This window comes from Artemia sp. Qi Xiang Cuo, chromosome 7 (assembly GCF_049724085.1).
Source record: "Artemia sp. Qi Xiang Cuo chromosome 7, ASM4972408v1, whole genome shotgun sequence".
Classification (NCBI taxonomy): Eukaryota; Metazoa; Arthropoda; class Branchiopoda; order Anostraca; family Artemiidae; genus Artemia; species Artemia sp. Qi Xiang Cuo.
In genome coordinates this window covers 20,333,756-20,340,677 of record NC_142800.1, presented here as the reverse complement: position 1 = coordinate 20,340,677, position 6,922 = coordinate 20,333,756, and positions in this window count along the sequence as shown.

The following is a 6,922-nucleotide window of genomic DNA, read 5'->3' as shown; positions in this document are numbered from 1 at the left end:
AAAAGACCTAAATTGAGGTCAATCATGCAACTGTTGAAAAAAGCGGTTGGAAATTGGTGTCCATGGTGTTTAGTTTTGAAAATCTCACGCAAAGGCCCCGTTTTTGTACCGCTTTCGTTTGTCCACTTATCTGCTAAAAAAAGTTCTATGTTTTCGGCCCTTAATATAAAAAGAACATAATTAATGAACAGCTTACTGAAATATACTTAAACAGCATGGGCAAAGGTAATGTCGGGTCGATTTTCTTTTTACCAGTGTTTAATCACATTATTTCATCCTTGTCGAATTCATGAAATTCACGCAAAGGCCCCGTTTTTGTACCGCTTTCGTTTGTCCACTTATCTGCTAAAAAAAGTTCTATGTTTTCGGCCCTTAATATAAAAAGAACATAATTATTGAACAGCTTACTGAAATATACTTAAACAGCATGGGCAAAGGTGATGTCGGGTCGATTCTCTTTTTACCAGTGTTTAATCACATTATTTCATCCTTGTCGAACTATTTAATTGATTTCAGAATATTTGAATAATTCAAGAAGTTGAACTAATTATTATTTTTTTTTATGGCAGAGGCTAAATAAGGGGAGGGAGTGGCCCTGCCATTTTTTCCTGCAAGGAGGATGCCGGCAAGGCTATTCTACTACTAACTATGTTTAACACTGCGGTACAAGAAAAATTGAGTCATTCAAGTCGCGGTATTGGTTCATTATTTAACTTTAATAAGGGAGAAGAATAAATTTCACGAGATAATAAGTTGACTCAAATAAGATGAAAATACGAATAGTAGTCATTCTAATCTTGAAAACTGGATCAAAGATTACGGGTAACTTTTATGAGTAGAAACTCGCACTAGTGTCGGCAAAAAACTAATGCCATCTAGTACCTGGGAACAGTAGGCATTTTTCCTGCTTTATAATCGTTTTCTGTCAGGAACTGAGATCAAACACTTATTACTACACTAATTTTATCGGTTAGATAAATTAAATTAATTGTTCTTATTTATGAAACTGATAAAAATGCGAAGCATCGTCAGACGCTAGATGATATTGATATATTTTTGCCAACACTATCGCCAGTTTCTGCTCATACAAGCTACCCATACTCTTTGAGCTGGATTATAGATTCATAATTCTATTGCAAAGCCTGTCACTATTCATGGAGAGCAGTCATCTTCAGGCAGTTTAGGAAGAATACAGTCTCTTTTGCTTGAAAGCTCTGTGGCTTAATCCTGATTGTTGCAATGGACTGTTGTTACATGAACCTTAACCTTGTACGTAACAGGTGTGAATTGAAGGAGGCAGTAGTATTTTCCTTACATTTAAGACAGTCTTGGATCAAACAGCCCCTTTCAGGTACCGACTGTAAGTATAGAGCAACCCTTGTCAGCAGCAATTAAACTCTAGAAATCCAAGTTTTGCTTGAAATATGTGTGTAAACAAATTCTAGTATCATGGCTGATACAAAATTAATCTCAAATTAATTTTAAATTTGCTGCTCAAACAATTAGCACAGAAAACTTCGCGCTGTCTTAGGAATAGTAATTAACCCCCCTCCCCCTAAAAAAGAAGGTCTGGTCTTAATGGAAGCTATGTAATGAAATTGATAACGCAATAGGAAATTGTCGCACTTTAAAATTTTAGCCTTTAACAATTATTAAATAAAAAAAACAAGTTTTTTTTAAGTGAAAGTAAGGAACGACGTTAAAACTTAAAGCGAACAGAAATTATTCCGTATATGAAAGGGGCTGTCCCCTCTTCAACGCCTCGCCCTTTACGCTAGTATTTTATTGTTTAAAAAACTAGAGTTGTGAGGAAGTCAAACTTTAGCGTAAAGAGCGAGGCCTTGAGGAGGGGACAGCCCCTTTCATATACGGAATAATTTCTGTTCGTTTTAAGTTTTAACGTCGTTCCTCACTTTCAGTTAAAAAAAATTGTTTTTTTTATTTAATTTTTTAACGTTTTTGAATTAATGCAGGTTTTGATTTTGGCTCACCGTACATGAATAAATAAAACAAAATTTGAATATTAGTCTTAATTTTATTTAGTTAAATGGCTTTCTCGAAACTTGTTTAATTTTATTTACGAACGTTTTTATTAGTAATAAATATACGTAACTTACGAATTAACTTACGTAACGAAATTCTATATTCATAGTTTTTTGATAAATATGCTTTTTTGATATTTTTTTATGTTTTTTTTTGTTTTGATAAATTAACAAAAATATGTTTTTTGATATTTTGATAAATATATTAGTAGTTTCTTGATAAATATGCCGTTTACAAAAACGGCACTGAATTTCGCCCCCTATTCAATACCTTGCTCTTCAAGCTAAAGTTCGGATTTTGTTCCAATTCTTTAAAAATGACCCTTAATCACAAAGGCCGTTAATTAGAATAAATAGCTCTTATGAAAGTACTAAAAAAATTTTGGCTTAAAGAGCGATGTATTGACTTAAGGGGCGAACCCAATCATATACGTAATATTTTCTGTTCGTTTTAAGTTTTGATTTTGCTCCTTACTTTCAGTTGAAAAACTTTTTTTTTAACTTAATTCCTGATCTTTTTCTTCAAAAATACTGGGAAATCCGGCGCCCCCTTCATAGCAATGTCCCTTCCCCCATGAAAAATTCCGTCATGGAAAGATCCTCCCATATACCCCCCCCCCCCATCTACCAGAAAAAAATCTACCCTGAAAACGTCTGTATACTTCCCAGTAACCAATGCTATATGTTAACATTGGGTAAAGTTCATAATTTTCAGCCCTCCCCCCGGGGAGTTCGGGGGATTAAGTCATCCTAAAAGACATAGTTATCATATTTTCGACCATGCTGAACAAAATGGCTACCTCAAAATTTTGATCGGGTGACTTTGAGAAAAAAATGAGCGTGGGAGGGGGCCTAGTTGCCCTCCATGTTTTTGGTCCCTTGAAAGGCCACTAGAACTTTTAATTCCCGTTCCAATGAGTCCTCCCACGATATTCTAGGACCACTGGGTCGATACGATCACCCGTGTAAAAAAAAAAAACAAAACAAAAAACAAATAAAAACGCATCCGTGATCTTTCTTCAGGCAAAAAATGCAAAATTCTACATTTTTGTAGATTGATACTTGAAACCTCTACAGTAGAGTTCTCTGATACGCTGAATATGATGGTGTGATTTTCATTAAGGTTCTATAACTTTTAAGGGGTCTTTCCCCCTTTTTTCTAAAATCAGCCAAATTTTCTCAGGCGCGTAACTTGCTGGGTAAGAATAAACTTGATGAAACTTGTATATTTGAAATCAAAATTAAAATCTGATTCTTTTGATGTATCTATTGTTATCAAAATTCCGTTTTTTAGAGTTTCGTTTACCATTGAGCCGGGTCGCTCCTTGCTTACAGTTCGTTACCACGAACTGTTTGATTGGTCTGGTCTTCTGAATTTAGTCTGTTTAGTGGGCTTATTTTGTGCTGAAAAACCCCTCCTAGCTAAGTTATCTATTGTGGGTTGCCTTCTCAAATATTATGGATAGCATAATATTTGAAGGCATGAATATATAATGTTTTGGAGATAATATGCTTGAGACTGTCTCTGCAGGATTTCAAACCCTGTTGACAGAAGAACACATATAAAAACAAATCAAAACTAAAAGAATGTTATATAATAAGGTCATTTATAAAATACCGAGAAAAATGTATTTATATAAAAAAAGTCAAATATGTTCATTTAGGTATATAGCTTTACTGAAAGCACAGTAGACAGAATATTCAGTATCGACAAAGGCTATACTCTCCATTAAAAATAAGTGACACAGATTTAAAACAACACAAGAATCATACTCCACTTCGGCGCACGTGCTATTCCGATGTACACATAACGAGAACCCTATGAAAAACCTATTTTTTTTTGTCCGACCAATAGCAACTAAACAAAGGTTCTGACGTATATTCCCAGATTCAGTACTTGTGGCATCAAATGTGTGTCATGTTTGGAAAAATAAGACGCTACATTAAATTATAAATTAAGTTTTGTTCAACATTTCCTGATAGTAGTTGCAAGTGGACATAGTCGCAGTCGCCTTTAGTTCCAGCCAAGATCAGAAGTAGCGCCAGTCATAATTGGTTGTGTCTAAGCCGCAAGTAGTCACAGTTGCAATGAATCGCAGTCAAAAGTAGTAATAGTCAGAGTAAAAGCCTTTTCTGTAGCAGTGACAAGAAGGCGTAGTTTCAGTTAAAGGATTAGCATTAGTAGCAGCCATAAAAGTTTTAAGCTATTACTCTTAGGCATTCCCGAGATATTGCAGATGCACCCTTTTGATGACCTACATGCCTATAATATCTTTTGATTTAGTTCAACATCTCTATCAGTATTTTCTGAAGTTTCATCTTAGTGTCCTGAGCCTTTTTGAAAACACCTAGGATTGAACACCCCTCCTTGCCCAATAAGAGATCCTGCATGTAAATAATGGACAGATTGAAAAATATACAAACCTTATCCTGAAGGCTGAGGTAACGCAGCTTTTTTTTTCAAGATTTCAGCCAGTGTTGAAAGGAGGGTAGCTAAGAAGGAAAAGGGGAGCTGATTGCCCTACAATGCATTTTCAACAATCTTCTCGATATACCCAGAAATTTCATACTTACCTCAGCTGTTCCTAAGATATTGATGATACGCCCTCTTTAAAACTGTGCTTAGGGGGGCTGGAAGGAGGACTGTGTTTTTGCTAGTCCCCATGGAAGGAGGGCTACTTCTTCTTTAATGACTTTTGACTCTTGAGGAGGGGAATAAAACTTTCAATATTCAATTGAATGAGTCCTCTCTGCAATTTTTAGAACCACTCCCTTCCATATCAAAGCTCCAAGAAAGAAAAAAAAACAGATAAATATTGTGTTTAAGCCTTATGGCTCGTTTTTGTGAGCAATAAATAAAAAAAACATGTTTTTTCAAATTAAAATAATGAGAAACTTCAAAAAGGGCTCATCTGAATGGAAATTGAAATGGCTAGTGCCCTTTTTAATAGTCGAAAGTGATTGGAAGGCAACAAACACCCCTTCCTCACCCACCATTTATCCAAACACATCCAATCAAAATTGTGAGATAGCCATTTTGTTCAAAGTAGAGAAACATCAAAACCTAGAACGAACAAAAATTGTTGTGTATATGAGAGGGTATACCCCTTCCCCAATATCTCGCTCTTTATGCAAAAGTTATTTTTTAGAACATTCAAAAAACTTATTATTTTAATTAATCGTTTGTGTTTCAAATGTTTATGGGGAGTTTCAACTAAACCGAAAAAACTATATGCATGCAGGTTGCAAAAGGGCATACAAGCAATATCATAGGTAGCGCCACTCTATAATAGCTATCATTAGAATATCATAAGGAGCTAATTTGATTCGAAATTAAAAGCTCTAGTGCCCTTTTTAACGTTCGAAAGTGATTAGAGGCCAGCAGCCGTCCTTCTAAGTCCATTCATTTTTCAAACACATCCAATCAAAATTTTGGACCTTTCAGCATAGTAGAACGGTCCAGTAGCCTTGTCTCTAGGGGTATTGGGTAAATCAACTCACCACAGTTGGTTTATCCCCATTATGCAATTTTCCCATTGTGCAGTAAAACTAAATGTTGCTTTAAAACTAAATCAAAACGCACTGTGTGTATGATGGTTGCCACTAAGACCTCTCAGCAACATCTCAAAGAACGACTTAGGGTATTAAGTTGAAACTTTCAGGGATACTACTATTACTGCTTCTGCTCTAACAATTTAACTAAATCAGAGAGTTTATCCAGGTTGTCAAAGAGCATAGATATAATTTTTTTGAATTGTATTTCTATTTTTATGGTCAACTTAAGGAAGTATAAAACTAAATTAAACATTAGTATTCATGTCAGGATTAACAATCGTTGAAAAAATTTCTCTAACAAACAAATAGCAAGCCAAACTATGGGTTCTTATAGAAATAACCGAAAAGATATAAACTATTATGTTGTTTTTCCATGAAAAAGATTATGTCAATAAAAAACGAACAGAAATAAATTGAAAAAACCTTTTCCACAAAACAAGTTTTTCAGAGTAAAATAAACAACTCCATTAAACCAAAAATCAGCAGAAATATAGTCAAATAATTTCCCAAGCGTAAAACTACTACAAATCATCATCAATAAATAAATGAAATCCAAAACAAAAAGAAATTACAATAAATAACCGAGTCAAACTCAAAACGAGAAGAAATTAATATGTGTAGTCCTAATAACCCACACGCCTTCTCAAGATCAAAATATAATTTGCAGTTTATTGAAAAAAATAAATGTTTTCACTTTTTTTATATTAATAAATAAAAAATATTAAGGCTTTAAGGAATGAATATCAGTATAGGTATGTTAAACTGACGATCCACGTTCCTTTGTTTGTTTTTTTTTCAGTAAAGTACAAATTAAGTTCTGGTCTCAAGAAGCCATGGGGGTTGTCAGCTCTACCCATGTTAATTTCTGCTCGTTTTGAATTTGACTTGGTTATTTATTGCAATTTCTGTTTGTTTGGGATTCTATTTATTAATTGAAGGTGATTTCCGGTAGTTTTACACTTGGAAGATTATTTGACTTTATGTCTGCTCATTTTTGGTTTAATGGAGCACTTTACTTTTCTTTGAAAGTTATTTTGTGAACAAAATTATAAAATTGGTTTAGATAAGGACCAAAAAAATTTGCCCCATAATTAAGTTAAAGTTTGAAAATGTGAAAAAAATGTCTTGACCCCAATTTTGATAAAGAAGCGTCTATTCTCAATACATACGATAAAGATTGCCGTAGTATACCCATCAGAATGCAACGATAAACACTTGGCAGGGCCCTTATCTTGTGTATCCCAATGTTATCAGTATTAAAGGTATATCAGTATAAAATTTGACTTGAATTTGAATTTGTTTTGCATTGTCCCAAATATAACTGA